The sequence below is a fragment of the Neophocaena asiaeorientalis genome, unplaced genomic scaffold, assembly GCF_003031525.2.
Source record: "Neophocaena asiaeorientalis asiaeorientalis breed wild unplaced genomic scaffold, Neophocaena_asiaeorientalis_V1.1 scaffold397, whole genome shotgun sequence".
In the NCBI taxonomy this organism is placed as follows: Eukaryota; Metazoa; Chordata; class Mammalia; order Artiodactyla; family Phocoenidae; genus Neophocaena; species Neophocaena asiaeorientalis.
Genome location: NW_020173231.1, coordinates 379,548 through 400,409, shown reverse-complemented (window position 1 = coordinate 400,409; position 20,862 = coordinate 379,548). Strand labels below are relative to the sequence as shown.

Here is a 20,862-nt window from a genome sequence, read left to right as displayed (position 1 = left end):
TTCTAATTTCATTCTTTTACAAGTGGCTATCCAGTTTTCCCAGCACCACTTATTGAAGAGGCTGTCTTTTCTCCATTGTATATTCTTGCCTCCTATGTCATAGATTAGTTGAGCATAGGTGCATGGGTTTATCTCTGGGCTTTCTATCCTGTTCCATTGATCTATATTTCTGTTTTTGTGCCAGTACCATACTGTCTTGATTACTGTAGCTTTGTACTATAATCTGAAAGCAGGGACTCTGATTCCTCCACCCCCATTATTTCCCCTCAAGATTGCTTTGGCTATTTGGGCTCCTTTGTGCCTGTAAAAAAATGCCATTGGTAATTTAATAGGGGTTGCATTCAATCTGTAGATTACTTTGGGTAGTATAGTCATTTTCAGAGTATTGATTCTTCCAATCCAAGAACATGGTATATCTCTCCATCTGTTTTTGTCATCTTTGATTTCTTTCATCAGTGTCTTATAGTTTTCTGAGTACAGGTCTTTTACCTCCTTAGGTAGGTTTATTCCTAGGTATTTTCTTCTTTTTGTTGCAGTGGTGAATGGGATTGTTTCTATTTCTGATCTTTGATTGCTAGTGTATAGGAATGCAAGAGGTTTCTGTGCATTAATTTGGTATCCTGTAACTTTACCAAATTCATTGATTAACTCTAGTGGTTTTCTGGTGGCATCTTTAGGATTCCCTATGTATAGTATCATGTCATCTGCAAACAGTGACAGTTTTACTTCTTCCTTTCCAATTTGTATTAATTTTATTTCTTTTTCTTCTCTGATTACCGTGGCTAGGACTTCCAAAACTATGTTGAATAATAGTGGTAAGAGTGGACATCCTTGTCTTGTTCCTGATCTTAGAGAAAATGCTTTCAGTTTTTCACCACTGAGAATGATGTTTGCTGTGGGTTGGTCATATATGGCCTTTATTACATTGAGATAGGTTACCTCTATGCCCACTTTCTGGAGAGTTGTTGTCATAAATTGGTGTTGAATTTTGTCAAAAGCTTTTTCTGCATCTATTGCGATTATCATATGGTTTGTATTCTTCAGTTTATAAACATGGTGTATCACACTGATTGATTTGCATATATTGAAGAATCCTTGCATGCCTGGGATAAATCTCACTTGATCATAGTGTATGATGCTTTTAATGTGTTGTTGGATTCTGTTTGCTAGCATTTTGTTGAGGATTTTTGCATCTATATTCATCAGTGTTATTGGCCTGTAGTTTTTTTTTGTATTATCTCTGTCTGGTTTTGGTCTCAGGGTGATGGTGGCCTTGTAGAATGAGTTTGGGAGTGTTCCTTCCTCTGCAGTTTTTGGAAGAGAAGGATGGTTGTTAGCTCTTCTCTAAATGTTTGATAGAATTCACCTGTGAAGCCATCTGGTCCTGGAATTTTGTTTGTTGGAAGATTGTTAATCACAGTTTCAATTCCATGACTTGTGATTTGTCATTTCATGTTTTCTATTTCTTCCTGGTTCAGTCTTGGAAGATTATACCTTTCTAAGAATTTGTCCATTTCTTCCAGGTTGTCCATTTTATTGGCATAGAGTTGCTTGTAGTAGTCTCTTAGGATGCTTTTTATTTCTGCAGTGTCCAGTGTAACTTCTCCTTTTTCATTTCTCATTTTATTGATTTGAGTCCTCTCCCTCTTTTTCTTGATGAGTCTGGCTAAAGGTTTATCAATTTTGTTTATCTTCTCAAAGAACCAGCTTTTAGTTTTATTGATCTTTGCTATTGTTTTCTGTGTTTCTATTTCATTTATTTCTGCTCTGATCTCTATGATTTCCTTCCTTCTACTAATTTTGGGGTTTGTTTGTTCTTCTTTCTCTAGTTCCCTTAGGTGTAAGGTCAGATTGTTTATTTGGGATTTTTCTTGTTTCTTGAGGTAGGATTGTACTGCTATAAACTTCCTTTATAGAACTGCTTTTGCTGCATCCCATAGGTTTTGGATCATCCTGTTTTCATTGTCATTTGTCTCTAGGTATTTTCTGATTTCCTCTTTGATTTCTTTCAGGGATCTCTTGGTTATTTAGTAACGTATTGTTAAGCCTCCATGTGTTTGTGCTGTTTACATTTTTGCCCTGTAATTGATTTCTAATCTCATAGCTTTGTGGTTGGAAAAGATGCTTGATACAATTTCAGTTTTCTTAAATTTACTGAGGCTTGATTTGTGACCCCAGATGTGATCTATCCTGGAGAATACTTCATGCACACTTAAGAAGAAAGTGTAATCTGCTGTTTTCAGATGGAATGTCCTATAAATATCAATTAAATCTATCTGGTCTATTGTGTCATTTAAGGCTTGTATTTCCTTATTCATTTTGTGTCTGGATGATCTGTTCATTGGTGTAACTGAGGTGTTAAAGTCCCCCACTATTACTGTGTTACTGTTGATTTCCTTTTTTATAGCTGTTAGCATTTGCCTTATGTATTGAAGTGCAACTATGTTGGGTACATATATATTCATAATTGTTATATCTTCTTCTTGGTTATTATGTAGTGTCCTTCCTTGTCTCTTGTAATGTTTTTATTTTAAAGTCTATTTTATTTGATATGAGTATTGCTACTCCAGCTTTCTTTTTATTTCCATTTGCATGGAATATCTTTTTCCATCCCCTCATTTTCAGTCTGTATGTGTCCCTTGGTCTGAAGTTGGTCTCTTGTACACAGCATATATATAGTTCTTGTTTTGTATCCATTCAGTGAGCCTGTGTCTTTTGCTTGGAGCATTTAGTCCATTCACATATAAGGTAATTATTGATATGTATGTTCCTATTACCATTTTGTTAATTGTTTTGGGTTTGTTTTTGTAGCTCCTTTTCCTCTCTTGTGTTTTCCATTTAGAGAAGTTCCTTTAGCATTTGTTGTAGAGCTGGTTTGCTGGTGGTGAATTCTCTTAGCTTTTGCTTGTCTGTAAAGCTTTTGATTTCTCCATTGAATCTGAATGAGATTCTTGTCAGGTAATCTTGGTTGTAGGTTCTTTTCTTTCATCACTTTAAATATATCATGCCACTCTCTTCTGGCTTGTAGAGTTTCTGCTGAGAACCTTATGGGAGTTCCCTTGTATGTTGTCATTTTTCCCTTGTTGCTTTTAATAATTTTTCTTTGTCTTTAATTTTTGTCAATTTGATTACTATCTGTCTCAGCGTGTTTCTCCTTGGGTTTATCCTGCCTGGGACTCTCTGCACTTCCTGGACTTGGGTGGCTGTTTCCTTTCCCATGTTAGGGAAGTTTTCAACTATAATCTCTTCAAATATTTTCTTGGGTCCTTTCTCTTGTCTCATTCTGGGACCCCTATAATGCGAATGTTGTTGCATTCAATGTTGTCCCAGAGGTCTCTTAGGCTGTCTTCATTTCTTTTCATTCTTTTTTCTTTATTCTGTTCTGCAGCAGTGAATTCCACCATTCTGCCTTCCAGGTCACTTATCCATTCTTCTGCCTCAGTTATTCTGCTACTGATTCCTTCTAGTGTATTTTTCATTTCAGTCATTGTATTGTTCATCTCTGTTTGCTTGTTCTTTAAATCTTCTTGGTGTTTGTTCTTTAATTCTTCTAGGTCTTTGTTAAACATTTCTTGCGTCTTCTTGATCTTTGCCTCCATTCTTTTCCAAGGTCCTGGATCATCTTCACTATCATTATTCTGAATTCTTTTCCTGAAAGATTGCCTGTCTCCACTTCATTTAATTGTTTTTCAGCGGTTTTATGCTGTTCCTTCATCATGTACATAGTCCTCTGCCTTTTCATTTTGTCTGTCTTTCTGTGAATATGGTCTTCGTTCCACCAGCTGCAGGATTGTAGTTCTTCTTGCTTCTGCTGTCTTTCCTCTGGTGGGTGAGGCTATCTAAGAGGCTTGTGCAAGCGCCCTGATGGGAGGGACTGGTGGTGGGTAGAGCTGGGTGTTGCTCTGGTGGGCAGAGCTCAGTAAAACTTTAATCCACTTGTCTGCTAATGGATGGGTCTGAGTTCCCTCCCTGTTGGTTGTTTGGCCTGAGGTGAGCCAGCACTGGAGGCTGCAGGGTCTTTCGTGGGGTAATGGCAGCTTCTGGGAGGGCTCATGCCAAGGAGTACTTCCCAGATCTCCTGCTGCCAGTGTCCTTGTCCCCATGGTGAGCCACAGCCACCCCCTGCCTCTGCAGGAGACCCTCCAACACTAGCAGGTAGGTCTGGTTCAATTTCCCATGGGGTCACTGCTCCTTCCCCTGGGTCCCGATGCGCACACTACTTTGTGTGTGCCCTCCAAGAGTGGCATCTCTGTTTCCCCCAGTCCTGTCAAAGCCCTGCAATCAAAACCTACTATCCTTCAAGGTCTGATTCTCTGGGAATTCCTCCTCCCATTGCCAGACCCCCAGGTTGGGAAGCCTTATGTGGGGCTCAGAACCTTCATTCCAGTGGGTGGACTTCTGTGGTATAATTGTCCTCTAGTTTGTGAGTCACCCACCCAGTGGTTATGGGATTTGATTTTATTGTGATCGTGCCCCTCCTACCATCTCATTGCAGCTTCTCCTTTGTCTTTAGATGTGGGGTATCTTTTCTAGTGAGTTCCAGTGTCTTCCTATAGGTGATTGCTAAGCAGGTAGCTGTGATTCTGGTGCTCTCATAGGAGGGAGTGAGCACATGACCTTCTACGCCACCATCTTTAACCAATCTGCTACTATGTTTTTTCCCCTCTGATAATTAGTTCCCTATTAGTCAGTGGGTATCCAATTTTTCCTTTTTTAGCAACAGAGTCTTCTTTTCAAATGAACATTTGTATGGATTTCTGATATATACAACCAATGAAAACTGATGTGCCCCAGAGCCCTAATTTCTCACTTTCTCTCAATACAATCTAACAGAGTCCCCAGAGATATCTCCATGGAACCCAAGGCTCCACAGCACACAGTCTGAATACTACTGCTGTAATGAATGATGAATCCCTTTGCCAGGAAGCTATGTGCCAGTTTTCAAGCTTTCTGTCAACATCTATGGTCAGAACATTTGTATTCTCCCTTTCCCTCCTGGTTCTGGCTTACTAGCTTGTATTTCTTTTCATCAGGAACCTGAATATATAATAAAATGGCCCATCTTCGATAACTGACAAAAATTAATACCTCTCAACAAGTTAAACTGGCATTTAACTGTTCTCCCTACCATTATTCTGAATAAGAGAGATTTAACAGTGTTTGTATTATTCAAAAAATATTTTTAAAACTAGAAATACAAAAAGAAGATGATTTTTCAAAGAAGCAGATCTCTCTTAAACAAAAGGAAAGCAATAAATGACTTACATTGAATGCAATTACCCAAATTTATAAGAGAATCCAGCATTAGGAATATCAAGAGTTAAAACACAACTTAGACTTATTTGGGGAATCATTTCACAACATATATACAAATATTGAATTATTATATTGTGCACTTGAAACTAATATAATGTTATATGTCAATTATATCGCAACAACAAAAAAATTTAAGTTAAAGAATAAGAAACTTCATATAAACTTTCCTCAACGACTGGCCAATACAAATATTCAATATGACATTTCTGGCATGTATTGGTACAAAAAACCAGTGAAGAGATTTTAACTTCAATTTTATGAACATTCTTAAGTTTTAACATTTTATGTTAACATAAATTCATTTGTTCTGCCAAGGAGTTCTGATTCCATAACTAGGAAAATGTCACATTTTCTTAAAGAAGCCTCCTCAGTAAAAATTGACCATTTTTTTGGTCAATGGTCAATTGATTGCAATTGACGATTCTAATATACCAAAGTTCAAAATCATGGTTCTCAGAAGATTCAGCATAGGCCTATAATGTAAGTATGGTTTGTCAAACATGAAACATGTTTGCAGTAGTCAAACAAATATAGGTTTGTTGTGCCTAAAAAAACAGTGATAACATTACCATTGAGTTATTGGTTTTAATATATGTCTATATAAGGAGGGAAAAAATCACTTTGGGGTGAAATTACACACAGTAGTAGTAATAGGTAGCTTACCTTATCAACTGATCTATGGTTACCTAGTGTGTTTAGTCTCAGAGACAGCACAGGGTTAGAGTGCTAACTATTGCTTTCTGGCTAGTCACCCAGGCTCCCTGTCTTCACCTAGCACTCACCCAGACATTGCCAAGGAAGACCCCGTATTTTGACAGGAGTATCCTCACAAATCCTGGCTTTGTACCAGGACCAACAGTCGCCTGATCTTGGAAAGCAAAATTAACTCTTCACCAGCTACCTGTCCTTGCTCCCCATTTAAAGGAAACCATCACCCTCCTTCTGCAGCCACCACTGTATTCCCTAAGTACTGGGAATGTCAGCTGGGACGTAACGGATATTATGGAAGAGAAGACTGTTGGTTGGAAGGGGGAATTCAGGGCAAGGCAGAGAGTTAAAGGAAGGCAGCATGAGGCCAGACAGAGAAGTACGGATGAATACTATGTCTTACAGTGATCAATAAACTTCCAAAATCAATCTGCTTGCCTGAAAATCCGTCTTACTGAGATCACAAAGAAACTATACATCGATACATTTTTAAAGACTGTTTCTAACACAAGTCAGTTGTTAAGCCATCTTTTAAAGCAGCATGTGACACTATGTGGGGGACCAGACAAATGGGAGAAACGTGGATAATTCAAAGAAGAACCACAAAAATGATTAAGTACACAGTGAAGTTTTCATCTGGAAGGTTATGTAGCCTAAAAAGCCCAGTGAAAATGTCTAAAACACGATTGGATAAAACTAAAGGTTGATGAAACACCAAGATAGATTGAGTACCAATGTCGGTTGAGATGTCCATCTCTAGAAATCCATAGGAAAAGAACGGACAAGGATCAGGGCTAGAAGATTTAGTTACTCATCTGCACAAAATCAGACTGGATGACCAGTATTATGACCTTGTGATCAAAAATACGCAAAAGGCCTTGTGTAGACTCAGACTATTGTTTGAGAATATTTAATGGTTAATTCTACAATTTCCACCAGGCAATAAAGTCAATGTGTTGACTCTGAGAATGGATATAAGGCTGTGTGAAGTGAACCCACACAGCAAATGCCCAGTTGATCCACAGGGCAGAGTTTGGGTTCCAGTAATACACAATAAACTCTTTATTAGTCAGATAGTCAGGAAATGGAGTGCTCCAGCTAATCAAATATTTCCTGTTAATTGTTACCACATGCAGAAGGATTACAAATTTTGAAAGAATGAGAATATTAAGATACACTTAACACTGAAACTAAACTGATTATAATTTAATCTTTCTCTAATTATTCAGAATGAATTTCAGGGTCATCAAGAGAAATATAAATTATCAGTGCTTGATGACTGTGCAGGAAGTCACAGTTTTTCTAAAATCCTGGATAATAGATGCTGGGTAACAAAGAATTCACTGCATTTGTTATCATTTGGGGGACTTATGTGCCAAGCATTTTTCTAGGATATGAAGTATATCATTAATCCCCACCAAAAATAACATTTCACAGATGATGAACTGAGACTCATAAAGTTAGGATAACTTGTCCAAGGTTACAAAACAAGACAGGGTGTCAGAGCCAGATTTTGAGGGCAGAACTGTGTCTTTAAGGAATATGTTCTTTCACTATGTCAAAAAAGAAAATTCTTGTTATATAAAAGTATTCATAAAATTTTCTGCCTGTCTGTATAAAACTTAAGCACAATCAGTGGGTCATACTCTTTGTTTTTGTTTTTTTTCTTTTCTTTTCTTTTTTGCGGTACACGGGTCTCTCACTGTTGTAGCCTCTCCTGTTGCGGAGCACAGGCTCCAGACGCGCAGGCTCAGCGGCCATGGCTCACGGGCCCAGCCGCTCCACAGCATGTGGTATCCTCCCGGACCGGGGCACGAACCCGTGTCCCCTGCATCGGCAGGCAGACTCTCAACCACTGCGCCACCAGGGAAGCCCCATACTCTTTGTTTTTCCAGACACGCTGAAGAATTTTTCTCAGCCATTCTTGAGATTGCTACCATGTATTCACGAGGGCAGCAAACTCTGGGCATGAAATATTTTTGCAAGTTTTTTTTTTTGTTTTTTTTTTTAATAAAAGGCCAACTGCTCATTCAAAGGATGAAGAATATAGCCTGAACATCTTCGGAAGAAAATATTTTAAGAGACTAAATTAGCACAGCCTCAGCCACATAACAAAATGATTTACCAATAAATGTATATACTTAATATACATTCATTTACTCATATTTTATTCAGTGATCTAATTTTTGTGTTAATACACTTATCTTTAACTATAAAATACATTGGGTTGGCCAAAAAATTTGTTAGGTTTTTCCATAACATCTTACAAAAAAACACAAACGAGCTTTTTGGCCAACCCAATATTTGAATTGCCTCGTAAAAGAACATGGTCATTTAAAATTATTTAAGACTTTAGGCTGGATTTATATCTATAAAAGAAATGAATGCAACTTGTTAGGGGAGAAAAAAAGTTATTTCATAAACAGGTGTGGTACATTCCTTCTCCCATCATCTACTTTTTAGTCCCAAGCTCAGTCACAATTTCACCTGAGACATTTATGGCTTCTTGTTCACCTGTATTCACAAGCACCAATTAACATTCTTCAAGGCTCCAATGCCTCTTCTTCCTCCACACATAATGGTTTCACTTATCTCAAAGCAGACAGTGATTCCTATAATGGAATATCACAAACAAGGAGGGAAAGTGGCTAAACTTTAGAAGGGCATGGAATCATCTCCAGCCATGATACTGTTTCATTAACTAATCTCATTCACACCAAGAAGACGCTGCACTTCTGAGATGACCCTCATCAAAGAGACTGGCCTTCCTGCTGCATGTAGCATTTCCAGATAAGCCTTAAGAAGCCTTAAAAGGAACTATTTTCATCTCTAGCACCATGCTGATATTTTCATTGTATTGAAGAAAATGCTACCTAAACAGTAACTTGGAGTCAAAGGAGCCCTGATTAGAGTTATCTCTCTGCTCAAAAATTCAGAATAAAAAAACAGACTTCCCACATATGAAGTCTCTCCCCAGAATTATTGCGGGAAGGTAATTCTGAAATCTGATCCTCCCTTCTAATTCAGGATCTTGCCCAGAGACAAAAGTTTCATGTTCAAGTTAAATTTAAAGAAAGTTAAAATTACTGCACTGCCTAACTGAATTAAATTATGCATTTATGGCAAAGCTTGAAAATCATACTTAACTGTCTTAAAACTTGATACATTAGGTGGTGCTTGCCATGATCCTGTTTTGAAAGGTGATTTCACTGCTCATGATTGTAACTGCCATGGAGTTGTTCAATTGAGAATTTTCCTCTAATGCTTTGAACTGATTTGTTCATTCAATTTCCTCTCTGAGATTTTACACTCTCCACAGTAACTTTGTAAAACTTGAAGCTGAGGTGACCCTTCTGAGGGATAACTTTCTCAGGGGAAGAAAAGTGAGGTTCATTTTCAATACAAATGAATAAAGGAGGAAACACCCAGATTGAAGGTCAAGAAAATGTTACCTGGAAACTGAATCAATATCAATACAATCAGTTCATTGGAGAGCAAGGTCTAATTTTATGCCCAGATAAAAAAAGTGTTCACATTTCAAATTAAGTAGCTGGATGAGAAGAATGAAGAAAGTTCTTTTAAAAAGACTATTAATTATAATTCCTTAGACTTAATTTTTTTTTAAATAGCCTAAGAAATTACTAAGAGTTCTAATAAAATATGATCCTTGACATACCTGCCGAGAAAGAATATCTAGAGGGTCACATAATTCTTAAACTGGAAGGATCCCAAAAGAATAGCTAGTTTAAGCCTTTTATTCTTCAAATGAAGAAACTGAGGCACAGAGAGGTTAAGTGCATTTATAGAAAGGTTAAAAAACTTTAGCATAGATTGCAATTATTGTCACAACACACTCAAGTTTAATGTCAAAAGGGTACAATTAGCACTCATGCCTAATCTTGATGCATGAAAGTTGTTCTCATAATAGTAAAAACAATCTACCATTTATTTAAATTCTTTTAAAAAGCAAAATGATGGTATAAATCTAATATTCATTGAAATTCTGGAGAGTAATTCAGTTTTCCTACTAATGTAGATTCAATCTCCTAGTCACTCATTAAACATTTACTCAGCACTTACTGAATGCTGAGTATAGAACTAAAAACCCCAAAACTGTATTCTGGTTAGAATTTTGTCTGTAAAAAAATGGTGCATAAAATCTTACTACACACTGCTCTTGTCTGTGAATGCTTACACCTTTTAATAACTTCCATTTTCTCCTAAAAATGTTTTTTTCCCTTCCTTTCAAGGATTATAATGGGCATTGTCTTCAAAAACCAAAGTGTTTCCCAAGTTACATCTATTCAGTTGGCTTATTCAACAAGTATTCAATTGTGACAGGGCTGCAGTTGTACGAGGGTCTCATGAATCAGTTTATGGCACCAATGTTTAATGTTTTATTCATAATAGTGTTGATTTTCTTGTATACAGTGTCAGGCTCAATATTGAAAAAACAATATAGGGTGTAGTTAACCAGGAATTTACTCAATGAAAAGCTCGGGAGAGCTGGCAGAAACAATATTTATGTCACTGTAGAGCAATTGTCCAGCATAAGTAATATCAAAGTTATAAATAGGTAAGGTAAGACCACAGAGGGGAAGGCCATAGAACTGGTGAGATTAACACTGCTTAAGGTCTAATTAGCAACACTGCAAATCCAGACACTCATTTTCTTAGTGCACCCAGAGCTAATCTCCACTGATGAACTCACAAGACTTTGATTTATAAGACATAATGTCAATGTAATAATTTATAGTGGGGAATATCCTTTTCCAAGATTTGGAAAACTCCAAAAGTTTCCTGAGTAGGAATGGCTAACACCTGGCCATCCACTTCTCCCTCTTCTTTCCAAGAGCCCACAGCTGTCCAACAGAATCCATCTTAACACAGTTATCCAGGCAATCCCTGCCAATCACACTAAGAGAAATTCTACTAGCCTTGTTCCAAAGCAGGTTCTTAGATAACTGAGAGGCCAGGTGGTAATCAGGTTATTTTGGAGATCAGAAAATAATAGCTTATGTAGACAGACAATTGAGGACAACTTCACCTGGGGAAAACCTGAGATGTTCACCTTCTCTCAATTCCAATAACCCTCTCAACACCTGAATATTCCAGTATTGCTCTCTCCCCAAACAGGTGAAAAAAGTCATCAACTCTTCAAACTCCTGTTTCCATTTCCTTTGGATATATACCCAGAAGTGGATTTTGCTGTATCATATAGTAGTTCTATTTTTAATTTTTTCAGGAACCTCCATACTGTTTTCCATGGTGGCTGAATCAATTTACATTCCTACCAACAGTGTACAAGAGTTCTTTTATCCCCACATCCTCGCCGATAATTATCTCTAGTCTTCTTGATGATAGTCAAGAGATATATGAACTCCTATGTTTATTGCAGCATTATTGACAATAACCAAGATATGGAAACAACCTAAGTGTCCATCAACAAATGATCAACAGATCTACAGATGAATGTATAATAATGAAGTTTTGATATATACGTACATACACACACACACACACACACACACACACACACACAAACACACAGTGGACTATTATTCTGCCATGAGAAGAAGGAAAAAGTAATCCTGCCATTTGCAACAACATGGATGGAACTTGAGGGCATTACGCAAAGTGAAAAGTCAGACAGAAAAATACAAATATTGTATAAAATCACTTATATGTGGAATCTAAAAAAGCCAAACTTGTAAAAACAGAGAGTATAATGGTGGTTACCAGAGGCTGGGGGTGCAGGGACACGTTGTTAAAGGGTACAAACTATGAACTAATAGATAAATAGGTAAGTTCTGGAGAGCTAATGCACAGTATAGTGATTATAGTCAGCAATACTGTATTATAAACTGCAAAGTTGTAAGAGACTAGATCTTAATTGTCCCTACTGCCAAAAAAAAAAAAAAAGGAAATAATAACTCTGTAACATATTAGAGGTTTTAGCTAACACTAAGATGGTGATATAATATATATCATAATATATAAATGTATCAAATCAACATGTTGTACACCTTAAACTTATACAATGTTATATCTCAATTATACTTCATTTTTAAAAGCATTATCAAATCCTTATTTTTGCCCCTTTTTCAAGATTCTATTGAGTCTACTCTTTATACTGGAAAAATAGATTTTCTTCAGATAAATTATACTTTGATTATTTTACAGGTCTCTTTTACAGTTATAAAAATACAACTGCACTTCTGTTTGCTGCTACATCAATACAAAAACTACTGGACAGATTGTTCTAAAAATGGAGGATGAGTTTGGAATCATCTAAATAAATTTTTTAAAGGCTGTATAGTAGTATTAAAATTCACTGGGTCTGATGTGGTGGAGAACCTTAAGTAATTATCCCCTCAAAACAGTTGGAACTGAATTAAAAAGAAGCCCAAGGGAATGTCCATCTGTGGGGGCAGAGCATATGTATTAGAATGCTATGGAAATAGAAGATAAAGAATGGTTTCTAATCAGGAAGCACAAGGGCAGATGTGTGATTGAGCTGCTTGTCAAATGGGCAACTCCATGAAACCTGTTCCCAGGAAGCAGATGCACCAGGTTCTGTGTTTCTGTGTTTCTAAGAGGGTGTGCCCGATAAATGGTGTATGTTCCTGATCACATCAGTATGGGCCTCACCTGGATAAGTCTGGTGAAGTAGTTCAACAACAGCAGTGTGTGTGTGTGTGTGTGTGTGTGTGTGTGTGTGTGTGTGTGTGTGTGTTTGATTCTGAGCTTTGCCAAGCAACACACCAGTCACTTGGTCATAGAACACGTTCTCTCAAACCCCTAATCTGATCCCACTGTCATAGCCCTTCAGAAACGTGCAGGAAAATAAAAACCATAGAATATTAGAATTGTAAATGTTGACAGGATCTGGATAATGGGCACCAAACACTTCCCTTTGCAGTGGAGAACACTAAGGTCGAGATTATGTATTTTTGGCCAGAGTGATGATGTCCTTAAAGGTGTAAAGTAACTATATCAAATATGAGAATAATATCTAACATTTTAAGGTGCTCAGGACATACATACACATAAATTACTTTATTTTCACAACTGACTTTGGGTTAGGCAGGATGGCAATTAGCATCTGTCCCATTTAACAGGTGAGGAGGTTGACATTCAGAGTCCCAATGAGAACTTCCCCAAGTGCACACCACCAGAACCCAGGACTTAGTCTTCACTCTTCAGACCCTTCAGACTTTCTACTCTGCCACCCTTCATACGGGGAAATGGAAAACAAAGGTAAGTATGCTACTGAACTTTGGGGAGAAGTAGGGGAGAAGCAATAGGGGAAGGTCATCTGGCATATCTCTGCTTAAGGTTTACTCTGTAATCTTTGGCTGCCTGAGTTTATGTGTGGTCTGAGTATGTAGGTTGGTGGGATACAGATATATTGGAAATTGTTTCCTTTATGACTTTTCAAGTGCTACAAGTCCGTAAACTAGCACACACAAACGATTCTTGTGCACGGCCTTCGAATCTCGTTCTTCCTTCTCTATTCCGATCTTGACTCCTCTTCGCTAGCTCCATCCAGTCCAGCCAGGAGCAACAGTATTAAGTGCATCCAACATTCCACCCAACACGTTCCCAAAGCTGTGAGTTCTCCGTGAGCTATGAGATGAACTGCTCCATAGGGCTAGGTTGACAAAGGTTTACTTTGAGAAGCAATAAAACAATAGACATGGAGTGATACTCTATATTCAGGTAACTGAGTCTCTATTCTGAGCTTGCAATGGATTTTTAATAGGTTCATTTTTCCAAAAGGTCAATGTGTCAAACTTTGAGATCTTCCCCTAATTCTTAGGATTTTTTTAATGCACATTTAGAAAAACACAGGTGCTTAACACATTTTGTCCAGTTAAATGGGTCTCTGTGGTCTGAAACTGACATAGGCAGGTGGCTGCCAGGTCTGCACCACTTTTGTAAATGGATGTATTTATCCTTTCCTGGTTCTCCATGGGAAGTGAGGGAGGGAGAATGCTGACAGACAACAGCAGGGTGATTCTGCGCTCAGCATCCTGTCTTGGTGGCATACCCAAGCTGCAAGATTTATAACCTTCTTGTTACAATGCATCAGCTTCAACACTTTCAGTGAAGTCTTCAATAAATTTGATGACATCTTGCTGAGGGGTTTTGTCATTAAAAGCCTAAAGCTGGTCATTAACAAATCTTCTCTGCAATCATCTACTACTGTGCTAACTCAGGCATGGATCTCACTGGAAAGTTGGTCTGGCTCAGGAACTTTCCAGAAGGCTGCATTTTTTTTCCTGTGTGGGGTATATTTCTTTAGGGAAAGAAAATACAGTTCCCAATCATTTCATCATTTATTTCTCATTATCCATTGACTAACTCTTCTCTGATAGACACAACCAAATTCAACAAACACGTGTAGAAAGCTACTACATGACAGAAATGGTGCTCTGGGCTGAAGATATAACTATAAAAAAGACACAGCTCCAACTCTCAGAGGGCTCAGAGATGCCCCCCAAAATTAACCATCATTATGGAATCTTTCTTAATGTACCAGACTCTGTATGTAGGCTTGATATGCATTATCTTTTTCATTTTTCACCATGTTTTAGAAGATAGATGTTCTTATTATCCCCGTTTTAAAAATTAGATGGCTGAAGTGTTGTTTGCTTAAGACTTTTCCCCAAATTATTGAACTTGTTAAGTGGAAGAACTAAATTTCAAACCCATGTCTTGCCTGACTTCAAGCTAGTCGATCTACCACAAACAGGACTGGGCCAGGAAGAAGGCAAAGACCATGACATTCCAGTTGAGGAAAGATTGGGAACCAAGCCAAGGACGGGCATATATTCAGTAGGTGTGAGGAGCAGGTTGAACCTAACTGGAATCCCCTTTTAGGAGAGTTTAGGTCATGGGTCAAGTATCACCCACTGAGAATAACTTCCCCTGATTTCTCACACTTTCTCACCTGCTCATCAACATTCAGATTATTGAGGTATCCCTTTGTGTGTGATTACATATGAACTTAAACTTGCCTGCTGGCTCCAGAGCAGCAAGGACTGGTGTAAATTTTATGTATATAATAAAGATTCATATCATGTGAGAAAAGCCTAACTCTTTGAAGATCACTGCTCCCTGAGCTTTTCCAAAACTTCCTGTGGCAGAACAATTCCAGGTACCCAGTTGATTGACAGTTGTTTCTGCTGCAATGGTTTGATTTTTCACCTAATCTGGCAACCTCTCCAAAGGAATAACGAATGGAGGGAGGTCCTGGCTGCTTTGTCCTCCACAGGGTTCAATCATAGGTAGCCAGAGGGCCAATGTTACAACACTCATTCAGAGGTTTCCCAAAAAGAATGATGGAGAAAATTGCAGACATGGGGGAATGTTCTGCCATAACTTAGAGACTTGAGGGAGGATGGAATTTTTTTTTAATGTCTTGGTATTCTATTTTTTAAATAATAAGGAAAATAACTTGGGGTGATAAATATGTTCTTAAAAATGCACATTTTGTAATAATAATAATTATACCATCTGTTGAGGGCCTACCATGTGCCAGACAATTGCTTGGGGTGTTTAACACAATAGCTTATTAAGCAAAATCTTTTCAACAACTCTGCCAGGGAAAGTGTTATCCCATTTTTATTGCTGAACAAACTGAGAGTTTGGGAGTTTGAACCTTTTGCCCATCCTTGAATAACTGGAACTGGAATGCAAGCCTAGTTCTATGTTATTTACAGTGTTTTTGTCTCCACTGTGTTGCTTTTCTCTCATCTATATCTGCATTAATTAAAACACAATCTATTTAAAGGCATTTAAATAATGCAATGGTTAAAAAGGTGTTAGCTGATTTTTTTTCTTGAAATGACATTTTTCCTCTTTTTTTTTTTTTTTCTTTCCCAAAAGGAAACAGAAACATTAGCTTTCTTTTTACTGCTCAATTAATTGTGGGATTTTACCTGAAGAGATTAGTAAGACCTCCAAGCAGACACCGCCATTGATCCAACTATGGTGTCATTATGTGCCTGTCCGGGTGCGTGATGTTGGAGGGAGGGCTTTTTTCATGGGAATCACAAAGCCATAGTCCATCTATGGGCTCCCTGGGTTCTGGAGGGCTCCCACCTGCAGCGCTTCCCACAAATGTCTTCCTCGGTCTGTTATTATTTTTAATTGCACACAAGGTGCTTCTTACTAGTAAGGTTCTCACCAACCAAGATCATCAGCGCTACCTTGGATGAGTCTCAGGAAATCGATCAGTAACTTCAGCTCTGTGCCTCTGACAACAGGCAGGATACAGGGTGTCTGAGTTTTGTCCAAGGTCGTAGGACCTGTCGGCTGTTGCAGAAGCAGCCGTGAAGCACTTTCAAAGAATATGTGCAAGCCCAGGGCACCAAAGGTGAGGAAAAGTTTGGAGAAGTGTGGTGGGACAAGCAAGCACTCTGAGTCAGAAAGCCCAATACCAACAGTAGTAGTAATAATAATATACACATCCTGCCTTGTTCTAGTAAATACTACTTAGTAACTTTGTGATCTTGAGCAAATGACTTAGCTTCTTTGAAACTCAGTTTGCTCATCTGTAAATTAGGAGCAATGACCTCATCTCACTGTTTTGAAAATAAAATGAGATGATGGCATCAATTAAGACTTTCTTTGTTCCAAGTGGTAGAAATCCAGTCAGAAGCAGATGAAGCAGAAAGAGCACTTAGTTGTAAGTAAAAGTAATGTTTCTCAAGAACACGCATGCAACTGGCTCTGAAGAAAAAGTGGAATTAGAGGTGCAAGTGCCCTCCTGAATCTCTCCCCGTTTCTTGTCTCTATTTCCCTTGGGGCACCTGCAGCTCACCTTCTCACTACCGCTAAGCTTTACATGGCAAGGCATAGCCACCAATGGCCTGCCAAGGTCAATCCAAGCTATGAAACAGACAAACTGATTGGTCCAAGTTTTAAATCCTAGGGCAGAACTGGGATTGGCCCAGCTCATGTCATGTGCCTATATCTAGACCAATCAGTTATCTATTCACAAACAGCAGTATTTTATTCTACTTACATGGCCCTCGGTAATGGTGAGTCTAAGGATGGGGGGAGGTGGGTATTTCATAGAAAAAAACGGATTCGTTACTAGAAAAGAGAGTTTCACTGCAGATGAAAAAATTGTTGTCCACTACAACAACATATGAAAAATAGCTATCACTATACCCAGTCCAGAATATACACTTAATATAGGGTTTTTGGTCAATGTGTACATTTCTGCACATTTTGAAAGGCTACATATTTTTTAAAAATCAAAATAAATACAATATTTTGTGTTAATTACAATGAATATAAATTATCTAATGTTAAGAATCTGAAGAGATTGTAGATGCTGTGAAAAATTAATGGTTTAAGTACGTGATACTTTTTACATCAATTCAAAAGTACAATAGAAATTCAACAAGTTCAAAAACAGGATTTTGTTCCTAAACCTATTATTCTCTCCTGTCGCTCACAAACCAAATCTTCTCACATTTTCTACTCTTGCCTTCAGTAACTTTTCTATCTTTAAGTTATCTTAGTTTGAGGGTCTTAAAGATCTAAGGGACTGTATAAAGTACTTGAAACAATTTCAGAGAGCAATGAAATGTCCTTATGTTAGCACTAAACAGAGCTGGGAATGAAGAAAGCCAATTTCAATATTTTCTCTCTTTTCCCTAACATGCACAGAACAATCTTGGACAAGTCGTTTGTGTTCCCTATGGCATCCATAAATCTGATGATGGTAACTAGCCTACTTGTCTCTTGGGGTGAAACTGGGAACATCAGTGAATCAACTATGAATAGGGTCATTTATAGGGAGAAGTGGGGAGAATCTCAGAAACCTAGAGATTTCCTTTTCTTATCAGATGGGGAATTCCCACACAGAGGATGAATCTGTTTTGTCTGTAACACAAAAGAATGATTTTGCTTGGATCAATCTGTAGGAGCCCAACTGCCCTCTGTCAATAAACTCCAGGCCCAGGTGAGGAACTGAGTCAATATATTTTAGGTTTGGGAAAGAAACCACTTTATGTCACTTTCCAGAATTCCTTCTGGCTGATCCAGTATGTTACTGATTTATTTTGGAAAGAATCATTCCAGGACCTCTCAAACAGAATGATGAGAAATAACTGTGCCTATCATAGTTAAAAAAAGGAAATTGAAAATCTAATTTTGCATTGAATTTTGTTGCTATGATATTATTCCTTTATAGGGAGGAGAAATTAAATTTACGAAGCAACAGTGTTCCAAGTGGTAGCTAAAAGGGAGAAATTAACTGGGGTAGAAATGTGTGCTACCAGTTAAAGATTATTCCTTCACATTTGTTTTCAAATATGAAAGGAATCCCATCAGGGAAAAGGAGATACCAGAATAATAATATTGTCTTGAAACAAAATTCACAGATTCTATATGACAGAAAAAAACTGTTTCTGCTGCTTGGTAACAGTTTAAATGAAACATGCATTGATAGAAGATGCATACCACTTTAAAGTTTATTGAACAAATACTTAATTTTGGTCCTTTAAGAATTCTGTCAATTCATTTCTTGGTAGTTAGGATACTAAAATATGCAAATAAACATGCTCTAGTTGGTCACAGCTGATCTTTTTGTAATAACTAAGGTTCTCTCCCAACAGCCACCACTCCTTCTATTCATGTCACCTTCACCCAGGAGTCACAAAATGCTGAAGACAGTCGCTTTTTACTTGCTTAAATTTCAGCAGGTTGAAGCTAGACCAAAATCCTCACCTTCCTCTTTCCTAAATACATTTTTTATCCTCCCCTCTCTCTTAATTACATGGCTTTACACTGATTTACATGAATTTCAGCTTTCAAAATCATTGGTCTTTCCTGAATGCAAATAGGCACATGGGAAAATTATATTAAGCTTGCACAATTGATCTTTCATCATTTCAAATGGTACCTTTGAACAGTTCCTGAAACGTCTGTCTGAAACACTCCTAGCGTTGAGCATCATCAAAAGATGTCGGGTCACCCTGGGGAAACCCATTCTCTGTGATGTAAATTACAGGGTTATTATACATATCCTGGAACAAGAAAGCAGAAGTTTTATTCCAAACAGATGTTTAAAAAAAAAAAAGCTCATTATATCAGGTGCATTCCCCTCTACCTTCTCTACAACCCCAAAACTAGTTTTCATCAAATTGCACTGACCCTATTAACTTAAGGTTCTGCGTGCTGACCTTTTATAACTAACAATGGAAAAGAAAAACTGTGCAAATATCCATGAAGACAGTCAAATGACTTTTGTTATAATGAGAAGACAGAAGTATCTTTCTTCCATCAGCATCTGCTGATTGTCATATCTCCTTAACCCCTTGGTCCCTCCCAGCAGCTACAGCCTCTATCCCCCCACACAGCAGGGATCCTAAAAACTGATAACTTAAATTTTTTAATTTCAGCTACCTGGATGCCATCCAGTGTAACAGAGACCCAAAAAGGATCCAGCTACTTCAACCATTATTATCCCTTTTAGTAATTCCAGTTGTGACCCCAGCCTGAAAAATATGTCCAAGCTACTGTAGCCACAACTGAATTTAATTTAATTTAGGATTTAATTTAATCCTAAGTTTAATAATAGCTTTGAAGCCCTTTATCAGCTAGTTAACCTCCATCGACTTAAATCCTAATCATCTCTTCCCAGGCCAACAAATGTATATGCTATTGCCTAAATCATTCTTTGTTCGGGTTCTTATACACACAGAAACATGCCCGTCTTCCCATCTTCCCATGTTTGAATACACATGGACGCAAACAAAAGGTGCATTTACCTTAATGTATTTCAGTAGTTGACGTATTCCCCGTGGCACACATAGACCCAATCCAAACTTATACAAGATGGGTCTGGAAAAACTTCAACTTCCGCATCCTGGAGTAAACCCAGTTCTCCTTTCTTATTCTCCTGGTACTTGACTCAGCAAGTCGTATAATTCTGCACAGCAAAGAAATCAGCAGTGCCTTTGATCACTTTATTCTCTTCTGTAAATTCTGGAAGCCTGGACGATGGATAAACTTGCTTTTTACTCGTGAGGGCAACCTGTGACTTGACAATTTCAGGATAATCGCCGTCAATAAATATGGGCTTAGCAAAGAAATCCAATTGGAAAGCCACGGCTCTTTTAGCTGCTTCCTGGTCAGACACTGAGTTGGGATCTGCTGGTTCCACCCAGCCAGCAAAAATTGAGAGAGACACCATACCTTTCTGCTCTTATCAGAATAAGGATTCATAGCTGTGCCAGGATCTGGCATGAGCTTTAATCAAATTATGAGCTGCCTGATAAAACTTTAGTTCCAACGTAAGGCACACCAAGAGGAAATGCACCAAACTCACATGCCAGCAGGGCAAAAATATTAGGCTCATTTACAGTGATCCACTGCTTGACTCGATCCCCACATGTACTGAAGCAAAACTCGGCATATTTGTCGAAGGGTTCAACGATTGCCTCTGACAACCAACCTCCTTGGTCTTCCAAGGCCTGAGGCAAATCAAAGTAATAGAGGGTCACTATGGGCGTGACCCCATTTGTTAACAAATCATCAATGATCTTGTTGTAATAGTCAATTCCTAGGAGAAAAATAAAAGAAAGCATAAGAAAAGTTATTTTTAGTACATTGACAGTAAATAAGGATTGGGAGAGGATCAGGAATAATAGTATCCTAAACAACTTTAAACCAAAATAAGGTTCATTACTTTCTACCTATAATCAATTAAAGGCTGGGAGGAAACATGAAGAAGTCCAAGGAAGACTGGCTGATCAGAGAGGGAAATGTGATGGGGCAACACGATTGTGGAAGATGTATGTTCTGAAAGGGATT

At 38.0% G+C, this 20,862-nt stretch overlaps 1 pseudogene; it reads right to left on the bottom strand.

Annotated features, from left to right (window-relative positions):
• LOC112400018 (cytosolic beta-glucosidase-like) overlaps window positions 1-20,862 on the bottom strand; it is a 144,066-nt pseudogene that overhangs the window by 65,484 nt on the left and 57,720 nt on the right.